At 36.0% G+C, this 10,919-nt stretch overlaps 1 pseudogene across 1 annotated transcript; it reads left to right on the forward strand.

The window, feature by feature from the left end:
* Window positions 1-9,537: 9,537 nt before the first annotated feature.
* On the forward strand, window positions 9,538-10,810 carry LOC149419709 (serine/threonine-protein kinase PAK 1 pseudogene; annotated as a pseudogene). Its single transcript, XR_016302761.1, has 2 exons — window positions 9,538-9,601; window positions 10,036-10,810. The product of XR_016302761.1 is annotated as a serine/threonine-protein kinase PAK 1 pseudogene (transcript).
* Window positions 10,811-10,919: the final 109 nt, after the last annotated feature.

The raw sequence follows: 10,919 nt of genomic DNA on the forward strand, positions 1-10,919 counted from the left end.
AATATTAATACTTTTAAACTTCCGATTTTATTGTCCGGGTTAAATCTTCCCCATAGGAAAAACTAAACCCTTCCACACACTTTTCCACAAATGATCATCTAGTCAATCAACATTATGTAAGAGCATTATATAAGCAAAATAAATACAAAACAATACAAGAACAACACGTCTACTCACCAGAGATCAAATGGGAAAATAATTCACCGACTCCAGATGTTTTCATATCAGAGGGTTCGGCTCGGTAGAACTTCTAACAGGGCCTATAAATCCTACTGATCCCTCAACATATATATTTAAAAAATCTTTTGTTATCCTAGATGTATTCAAAATGACCGACTTTTGCATCTTTATATATAAATTTTTTGATAGATCTAATACGCCTAAATTTTTAATGGGAGAGCTAGGTATAATGCCAGTAGCCGAAATAACGAATGGTAATATTTTTATAGTCTGAGAATGCCAAATTCTTTTTATTTCATTTCCTAAATCTGTGTATTTTCTTATTTTTTCATTAACAGATTTTTGAATATTACAGGAATTTGGAATAGAGACATCAATGATATAAGTTATTTTTTTAATTTTGTCATGTAAAACTATATCGGGTCTATTATGACTAATCGTTCGGTCTGTTAGTAGAGTTTTATCATAATATATTTTATAAAATTCGTTTTCTAAAAACGAATTTGGTTCGTATTCATAATACATATGGTACATAGACATATGAATATTAGTAGACCTGCCCTAAGTGATTAAAAGCGTATTATCCCCACTCCCCATACCGGTTCCATTGGAGAAGGCTGTGCTCGCGTATGGCCTCAAGTGAAATTTGAAAACGTGACGTCATCATTCTTGTGCGAACTATGGTCGAGGCATCATCGGTTCATTTTACGAAATAACACGGCAAAATGTCTACTTGTACTATGAAAACTTGTAAAAATAGATGTGAAAAAGAGAATAAACCCAATTGTCGTATTACATTCCATATATAAGCATTATTTTACTTTATTTTAAGCATATTCACATCGTATAATAATATGAATCAGTTGTTACTATCACATCGAGAAACGTCTGGACGCGAAACACAAAGCTGGTTGGTTGCTGGGAAGTAAATTATGAACATTTATAAAAGTGTCTTAACTAAATACTTAAACGAAATATTCGACTCTGAAAATAGAACCGAATTTTTTTGCCGAATTTGGACTTCGAAAATTTGTTCATAACGTGGCGAGTAATTTGCGCTCCCATGTAAAAATGTCTATTCATTCAAAAGCAGATTTTACTTTTAAGAAGTAAATGGTGATATTATAATGCGAGATGCCTATTTACTGTCGATTGATTTATTGACGAATCACAGTCAGCTTCACTCCCTTCGTTCTTCAACAGTTGATTTTACCCCTCGCCATTATCTTCTCGTCTATTAATTCCTATATCTGTGATATGGTACTATATTACGGCAGTCAATCAAGTTATGTTTAATTACCAAATTTTGGTGAATTATTTTTAAAACTTGACTGTGCCTAAATGTATACTCGGACGGTGCTAATATAGAACATCCCGATATAATATGTACTTATACTTTTACATTTCATAATGAATAAAAATTGCCGTGCCTTAAATAATAAAATGTGATATTTATTTTTCTGCGAAAATTTGACAAATTGCTGAGTCCAATTTCGAGAAATATGTTAAAAAAATTAAAGCGCAAACTATACCAAAAAACATCTTTAGATCAACCGTCCACATCTCGCAGTACAGTTTCAAGTTTTACTAACGTTAATCTTCCAACTGACCAACAATACTTTGCTTCATCTACTTTTTCTTCTTATGTAATAAATCCAACAGACAGTGGACTATCTGTTGTATCCAGAACATTGGATCGATACAGTATTTCTGATCGGGCAGGTGCTGCCATCGTCTGAGCTACATTGCAAGATATTGGATTAGTGACAATAGATAATCTAACAAACGTGATCGATCGTAATAAGATTCGACGTGCTCGTGCCAAAACTAGGACCACACTGACTGCCATCAACCAGCCCCATTTTGATTTGTGCATTTGCATATCGTTTGACGGTCGAAAGGATAAAACATTAATCATGAAGAATGGACGCAAAAAAGTTGTGATAGAAGAACATATCAGTCTTTTGAAAGAACCTGGCTCACAATACATTGGCCACATAGGCGTTAAGTTCGGTGATGCTAAAACAATAGCTCACAAATCGTTTGCATATTTTGTGGCAAAATCCATTGATTTTTTTTTATTTGGTACAATATTTTCTTACATTTCAAAGTTTTCCAGTAATGTTGGCCTCACTGGGTGGCTTGCCCGTGCCGAGGCCTTCTGCATTAGCATGCATCGTGGCTATTGGATGTGACGGAACAGCAGTTAATACTGGAACTAAGTCTGGCATTATTCGACTTCTTGAAGGATATCTCCATCGTCCACTTCAGTGGTTGGTCTGTCAGTTACATGCTAACAAGTTAAGTTTGAGACACCTTTTCGAATACTTTGATGGAACGACAACAGGTCCTAGAAGCTTTAGCGGCCAACTAGGAAAGTTACTCAAGAACTGTGAACATCTTCCTGTGATAGAATTTCAAGCAATAGAACGCAACAAGGGTGGATACAAAATAAGCTAGAATCTTGTCGTATAATGCCAGTATTCAATTGGAAGAAGGACTATAAAACACAATAACTTTTATGATTTTTGACTTTATTTTTTAACGTTGTTTGTGATTTTTTGTGTAGCAATGGTACTTTTATTGTTTCTTGATTAGTAGATAATATTATTAGTAAATGAAAAGTTTAATTTTTTTTATACTTTAACTACTTTTATTGAGCAAAGATTAAACCCTTCTTTTTCTAGTTTCTCGTTATTTTTTTTAAATTTCGAACTGACTTGGGGCAGTACTTCCACTCGAAATATCTAAACCCTTTAAATGCCGGAAGGTATTTTGCTTTGATGTACCGACAGGCCGCGAATTTTTTACACCGATACCTTGAAGCTTCATTTAGATCACTCTAAAGACGATATAATCTGTGAACTGTTATATTATAATTATTTCTTCGTCATCCTAATAGATGTCACCGTGGGTTCCATATTTTAAATTTTTCAAATTATTTGAGTTTGACAAGCAAAATCGTCATATAGAACAGTGTGTTAACGCGCTCATTTTGTATGGCCGGCCTTGTGACCACGGCTACCTAGAGCGCGTAAACGCGCTTAAGGCACACAACCGGTTAATGCTGTCATAATGACTTTTAAAAGTATCCCTATAGAGCATCCATTCCACACCCCGCTGCTAAGAAAAAAACAAAAAATCGATCCACGCTACTGCGCAGTGCAAGCATCTAATAGCGGAATGAATACTATGTATCTATCTCGCTCTAAAATTGCCCTAATGCGAGATACCGTCTTTTGGTGAAATTTGAATTTCTGCCAATTAAATTCTTCACTGAAGGCTTTGAAATTTTGACACAAAGTTGCATTCGATTATGCATGTTTAAATATACGTATATTGTATAGATGTCACCTGAGCATGCTATTATTTGAAAAACAGCACCATCTCTTGGACGTAAAAGCAACACACGCTATTGTACTCTATTTTCACAGACATACTGAGCCACAACAACGCGTAGCGGGGTACAACTGGTTATGTAATAAAAAGTCTTCTTGTGCAAAAAACCATGTCTGAATAACCATGTTAGCATGCAAAAATGCATCTCATCAATCATTTATATTAGTAAATAAAATCATCTAAAGTGCATTGATAACTGCAAAGAAATGGCGGCAGAAATCCTCAGTACATTTATAAATTGTCAATAACGCTTAATTCCCTCTAACTTGTATTAAGATTAAAAAAATGGTCGATAAGCCCCAAGAAGTCGTCGATCTCTTCGCGGAATCTATAAAACTGCAAACGACTCTCCATCAACTAATAATGATAACAGGATCGATTTTAATAGATGCATATTAGAAGAGTGATATTAGTCCTGATAGCATTCTTTCAATCATTTTATCAAAATGTTTGTCAGTCTTGAGTCATTCTCTTACTAATCTTTTTAACTTATCCGTAAAAATCTGCACCTTTACGAAGAATGGAAAACAAGCTTCCTGTCTCCAATCTTTATTTAGACAAAACTAAAAATCAATATATTTGTAACTGATCTACAAAATTTATTTTTTCTTACATGCACTCTTTATGTTTACATATATGTATAAATTTTTCTATGTTCCATAAAACACCCAATTGTGTGTAATAAATGTTTGTTTGTAACAAATTTGCTTTACAACAAACCGTTCTTGTTTATTCTTATACTAATGTTAAGCTATGTTCTGTATATGTAATACCCAATCTGGCATTATAAAGGTTTTCTAAATCTAACATGCTTAACAATAAACATTTCATATTTATTTTACTAACATCAACAACGTTACTAAATATTGTTCCGCGATTACTTTCATAGTATATATTTATTTATTGAACAACTATTACTTTAATGTATCAGACAGAAGTGTGTGACACACAAGACTGTAAATAGGGCCGGTGATCCCAATCCGTGGAGGCAGAAGGCGTCGTCCTTCAGTGGCGTCGGGGGGTAGAGCGGGGCGTCTCTGTAGCCGTTGTAGCTGGTCCGATGCTGATACTCGTCCTTGTCGTAGAGTCCGGGTCTGGTCGTAGAGGCAGAGAGGTCCGGGGTGAGGCGAGGGGCAGAAGAAGAGAAGGCGAGTAGAGTCAGAAGTCGGAGCGAGGTAGAAGGCAGAGCAGAGAGAGTTGTAGAGCTGGTGGAGGTTGCTGGCTATCTGCCTTTCCAAGGGACTGTTGCCCGTTTTATAGGCCACCGGCGGCCGCCGCTGGCCGAGGGACGCTCACACGGGCCCACTTTCTCTTTGATTCCTGGAATCGAGGCCCGTGTTTGTGACGCGCTCGCGGCCCGCCGCCGGTCTGGTTACCGCCTCTCGGCCGGTAATTTCGGGCCCGTGGTCGAACGTGACCACGGCCTCTCTTTGTTCAGGCACGATCTTCAGAATCGCGCTTGTGGAACGTTCTGACGGCAAATCACCTCGCACGCCATGACAGCGCACGGCCCTTTGCTTCGGGTCGCGGCCGAATGTTCCCTCTCGTATAAGCACGATTCTCATAACCGTGCCCGAATTAAATGCTATGATATCCACCAGCTCTCTCAGTATACTTCTCTGCCCGTGTCCCCTAGCCAAGCTCCGATGTTTCATTTATTGTTTACTTTTTACATTTTCATTTTTAAATTATTTCATACATAGTTCAGTTACAGTTTAATTTTACACATTGACATATTTCTTAATTTAGGATTTTATTTTATAATTCTAACGTGGGTGACTGCGGCCGAGCCCGGAGCAGTACGTCCGTCACACTTTAATGTACAAAAACTCTCAACGATAACTAGTATTGTACCTGCTTATGTTGTCCGTAATTAGCCTATTATGCTATGTAATATACACTCCTGATCAGCTTACCTTAAACATTATATAATGTGTAAAAGCCTTCATGGCGTGAATAAATAAATAAAGAAATCATTGTGAATAAATTTTGAATCATTCATAATAAATCTAATAATTGCTAATCCTTGCAACGTTGATACTAAGGGCCACTTGTTTTACAGTAATTGAACAATTCATCAAATTTGGAAGATATTTTTCAAGTTTTTTTTTTGTATAGATTACATTCGAGTATATCGACGGTCCCGAAGAACAATGTCGAATGTGCAAATTTGTAGTTTTACAGTAGAGCTGTTTAAAGTTTCGTTTCTGATTTTTTACTGTTTTTGAGATCAAGAACTATAGTGTTATTTGATATAATATATTGCATTAACCCCTATTTATTTATTTGGAGAAATGAATACTTTATTTGACGGAGTAAGAAATTTAACATCATTGCACTTCCAAAAGAGGCTTTGGTCCAGATTTCATATAAAGTTTTTTGTCTAGAAAAAAGGCAGTAAAACTGTATGAAGGGTCATTTTAAATTGAATTTTTAAAGAAAAACTCAGATAGTAACGACGATATGAGATCGTAAATTTGGTAAAACTCTCCTGGTCAGTTTTGCAAACGCAACGACGAACTGCGGTTGTAAATTTTGTATAACTCTCATAGACGGTCTTGCAAGTGCAACGAGGATAAGTAAAAATTCTAGGTTTCTTTTCGTGCTGTGATAACTTTGCACTGCAATGGATAAATAACAGGCATTGATAAAGTATGTGACATAAAATTTTCCTCCGTGGTGGAGGGGTAAAGCCTATGAATGCGGAGGTCACAGGTTCAAATCCAGACTTTATAGGTAAATTTTTATTTAATAATTAGTGTTGTTCCACAATTAATTTGTTTCAAAACAATTCTTAAATATGTAGTAATTTTGCGACACGTTCCAGAGTGGAAGATATTCACAGTATCACCCTGGTGTAAAACCACCATTCAGAATTGATATGTCGCTTGAAATGACTTTAGCCGTGTTTGGTGACCAGATCTGAATAGCCAGGTACTTCTCCACTTTTCTCTTCCCCATCCCACTATCTTCAGCCTCACAACATACCTCAATTGGGGATGCCACAGTCTCTCTGACTCCAGACAAAAGACAAAAACAGCAAAAAAAAAAAAGGAAAACATCAAAACTTTAAAAACTCCAAAGAAATGGGATAGGATTGACTAAATAATCTAAAAATTAATAAATCATTAAAAAATTTAAAAAATCCGACCAAATAAACAATTTGATTTATCGAGTGGCTCATCTAAATTAGAATAAAGAAACTATGCAAATAAATATAAAAATCCAGTAAAATACCGGGTTGCAGCCCTTATTAGATCCAGGGTGGGAGGAATGAGGGAAAGGATAAGAAGCTCTGGAAATATCCTCACTATGGAAGCCCGCCTCACTCCATCCTCCAGCATTGACGCCCAAGGGAGAAAAATACTAGCGCCTAATATAATCACGGCTCCCTAAAGGCTTCAAATTTCTATTATTCTATTATTTTATCATTTTATTCTATTTAATTCTCAATTTATTCTGTTTTCTTTTCTTTGTTTTTCTGTTCTATCTTTTTGTTTTTGTATCTTATTGTATCTCTATATGGAATGTGTGGGACTGCACTAACCTCCCCACATACTGGAATAAACACTTTATTATTATTATTATTATTAAAATTGAATTGAATTGAAAATAGACGAGAAGAGCGAATAAGAGGCAAGATTAGACTACAAGAACCAAGAAAGGTCATGGTGAGGCACGAAAAAGCAAAACGATGAAAGAAGAGACTAGGTAAGCCAAGAAGAGGAAAGAAAACCCAAGAAGTGAGGAGCTGGAAGCAAGAAGAAGCGAGAAGCGAAACGTTCAATAAATCAGTTTTATTCCTGCCCATCCTAAATTGATGTACATATTAGGTTGCCATGTTAATTGGTGGATTAAACTCAAACCTCCTTCCTATTCCCACAGCACCTGTTCCAAGTTCTAACAAAACAGTGGTTTACCAGTCGCACCGAGACATAAGTGCTCCTGGCTGAGGTAAAATGTATCGCAAATCGATGTTCTTCACCGATGGCTTTGAAATTTTTAAAACAATGTTGCATTCGAATACGCATGTGTGTTTTTATAATGTAGAAGTCACCTGTGACAGGTAATAACATGCTTTTTTTTTTTAAACTGCACCATTTTTTGGACGTAAAAGCAACACGCACTATTGTTTCTCTATCTGCACAGACATACAGCCAGGGTACAGCCAGTATAACATACAATCCTCTTTTTTAAATTTAGAAGAATGTCCAATGTCAACTATACTCCTCCTTTTTAAACGAAAACATAAATAAAATCAAATGTAACATATTAAAATTATATGTATCCATAGAGTTTTTCGTTTATATCCAGAGATCTTTAACTTATCCAAATCACGAAAACTTTGAACTACATTTGCCAACAGTCGATAATTTTTACAACGGACCTTTTAGCACTGGCCCAACGATCAAATTAACTCTTAGTCGAATAATGAGCTACAGACAGTAGCGGCTCGTGACTTTTGGGTTACTAGAGTGCTAATATTAAATGTCATTATTGATGTTTTGTAGCCGAAAACGAATTTTTTCGAAAAATTGATTTTTTGTATGAAGTTTTTCAAGAAATCCGTGCGGCGCACGGTTAAACTAAGATTTCCTGAAAATATTCATACAAAAAGTTAATTTTTAGAAAAAAAATAAATATTGTTTTCAGCTACAACATTATTAGCACTCTAGTACACCCAAAAGTCACGAGCCACTACTGGCTACAGATTATCATAATTTAATTCATGATTCAACATACATAAATATGTATTCCTATAAAAGATAATTTATTTATTTTTTCATCAATGAAGTACTTACGTCTTAATAGATAAGGCATATTATCTAATCAAGTCGGATTAATTTATTCAACAGATATTGAAGTTCAATAATTATACCTTGAAGATAGTAGATATGTTTCTCTCAAAGTTTTTAATTTCATAAGTTTGGTGTGTGCAATTTGCTCAAAATGTCAAACAGAAAGAAGCTTGAGAAAAAAGAGATCGGAGATCCAGTGAACTTTACAAAAGAAGTTTGTGTTACGAAGAATACCAACACAGGAAAGTTTGAGGGTTTGCCAGATGGCTGGGATGAACACGTCAGTGGACATGAGGAAGAAAAGAATTCTCAAACTTCTCAAGCAGAAACAATTCTAACTCGATCTGGAATATTAAACACAGTGAAATTTGAGACAGATGATGAAACTTTAGAGCGTAGTGAATCTTCTGTCTCCGAACTTAATACAATGAGAGAGTCAACGGTATCTGAAATAAGCATTGAAGAAACAAAAAGGCAACTCATAATAAGAAGCCTCTCACGAAATGACTCCATGTCATCCGTGATACATGAATTATCTCAGAAAATAGAACACCCAGTGAGTTCAATTTTAAAGAAAACAAATAAACCTGCCGAATTGGGCAATGCTTCAGTGATCAATGATAAACCTGCAGCAAGGTTTTCTTCGGGGATCAACAATATACCTGCTGAATTGGGCAATGCTTCAGTGATCAATGATAAACCTGCAGCAAGGTTTTCTTCGGGGATCAACAATATACCTGCTGAATTGGGCAATGCTTCAGTGATCAAAAATAAACCTGCAGCGAGGTTTTCTTCAGGGATCAACAATATACCTGCTGAATTGGGCAATGCTTCAGTGATCAAAAATAAAACTGCAGCAAGGTTTTCTTTGGGGAACAACAATATACCTGCTGAATTGGGCAATGCTTCAGTGATCAAAAATAAACCTGCAGCAAGGTTTTCTTTGGGGAACAACAATATACCTGCTGAATTGGGCAATGCTTCAGTGATCAAAAATAAACCTGAAGCAAGGTTGCCTTCGGACCATGCTAAATTAGAAATTGCTTCAGAATACAAAAAGCTTGCTGAATTAAGCATTGTTTCAGCGATCTACAAAAACCCTGCTGAATTAGGCAATAGTTCGGAGATCATCGATTACTACGCTGAATTAAGAACCATCTGCAATAAAGAGGATCCCTACTTCAAATTTCTAAAATTGAAAGAGCTTCAAGAATATGAAAATCGTAAATAAAGACTTTCTTACTTATTTTTTAAACCGGAATCACAAAACCACACTGGGCCATTTCCAAGATTAACCTATAATTAACATAATTGAAGGATGGGGAATACTGGTTTGCATTTGTGATTTCAGCTGTTTAATATCAATCATTAACACTCTTGACTCAAAAAATATGTATTGCCGTAACTTCATACATTTTAGTGCAGGTACCTTGTAACAATTTTAAAAAAAGGGCATAATTTCTCATATTATAGCAATATAAGTAATTTATGTAGTAACATTTTCAACAATAACTTGGTAGTACTATACAATACGCACCATATTTGTAAATAATCAATTTAAGTAATCATAGAAAAGGACTATAAATAAATTAATACAATTGGTAATATGCGCATCATAATAATAATAATAATATAAACAAAAAATATTTATTTCCAGGTAAAGTGTTTATGGCAAGAGATTTGAAGAAAAACACAATGGTTGCGGTGAAGCACATAGAATTAACCGATCAATCTGAAGTAAAGTCGATAATAAAAGAAATTGAAATTCTAAAAGAATTCCGACACAAGAATCTGGTAACCTTCTTGGATGCCTTCATGAGCTCCAATGAAGTGTGGCTGGTTATGGAGTTTCTGGATGGAGGATCCCTTGCGGACTTGGTGAAGGAGCTGGTCATGAACGAGGAGAACATAGCAGCCGTTTGCAGGGAGATCCTACAGGCATTACTATACTTACACTCCAAAGGATCCGTCTACAATAACCTCAAATCTGACCAGCTCCTCTTGGGAATGAACGGAAACGTGAAACTAAATAACTTTGAAAAAGATTACGTATCTGGAACCCCACAGTGGATGGCTCCTGAAGTTGTGACCAGAGACAATTACGGACCAAAGGCAGACGTGTGGTCTCTAGGCATTGTGGCAATCGAAATGATTAGCGGGGAACCCCCGTACATGAATGAAACATCTTTAGATGCTTTGAAATTGATAGCCTCGATTGGCCAGCCGGAGCTGAAATGCTGGGATACCCTCAGCCCCGAATTCAAGGACTTCCTTGACTGTTGCTTAAAAGTAAAAGTGGATGAGAGAGCGTCCGTTTCGCAACTCTTGAATCATCATTTCTTAACAACTGCTTCCAAACTATCTTCTCTCATACCTCTGATTAAAAAAGCTCATAAGATTTAGTTTGTAACGGCAAATTGTATAATCTGTCGGTTTATACAGGGTGTTAAGCGACGTACTTGACTTACATTAACCAGTGATTCCAATGATCAGTTGGTCGGTTACCAGGCTGAGTGATCAGTGACAACATGGGAAGAAAAT

Source organism: Hesperophylax consimilis, chromosome 11 (genome assembly GCF_061612785.1).
Source record: "Hesperophylax consimilis isolate HC1 chromosome 11, BYU_Hcon_1.0, whole genome shotgun sequence".
Classification (NCBI taxonomy): domain Eukaryota; kingdom Metazoa; phylum Arthropoda; class Insecta; order Trichoptera; family Limnephilidae; genus Hesperophylax; species Hesperophylax consimilis.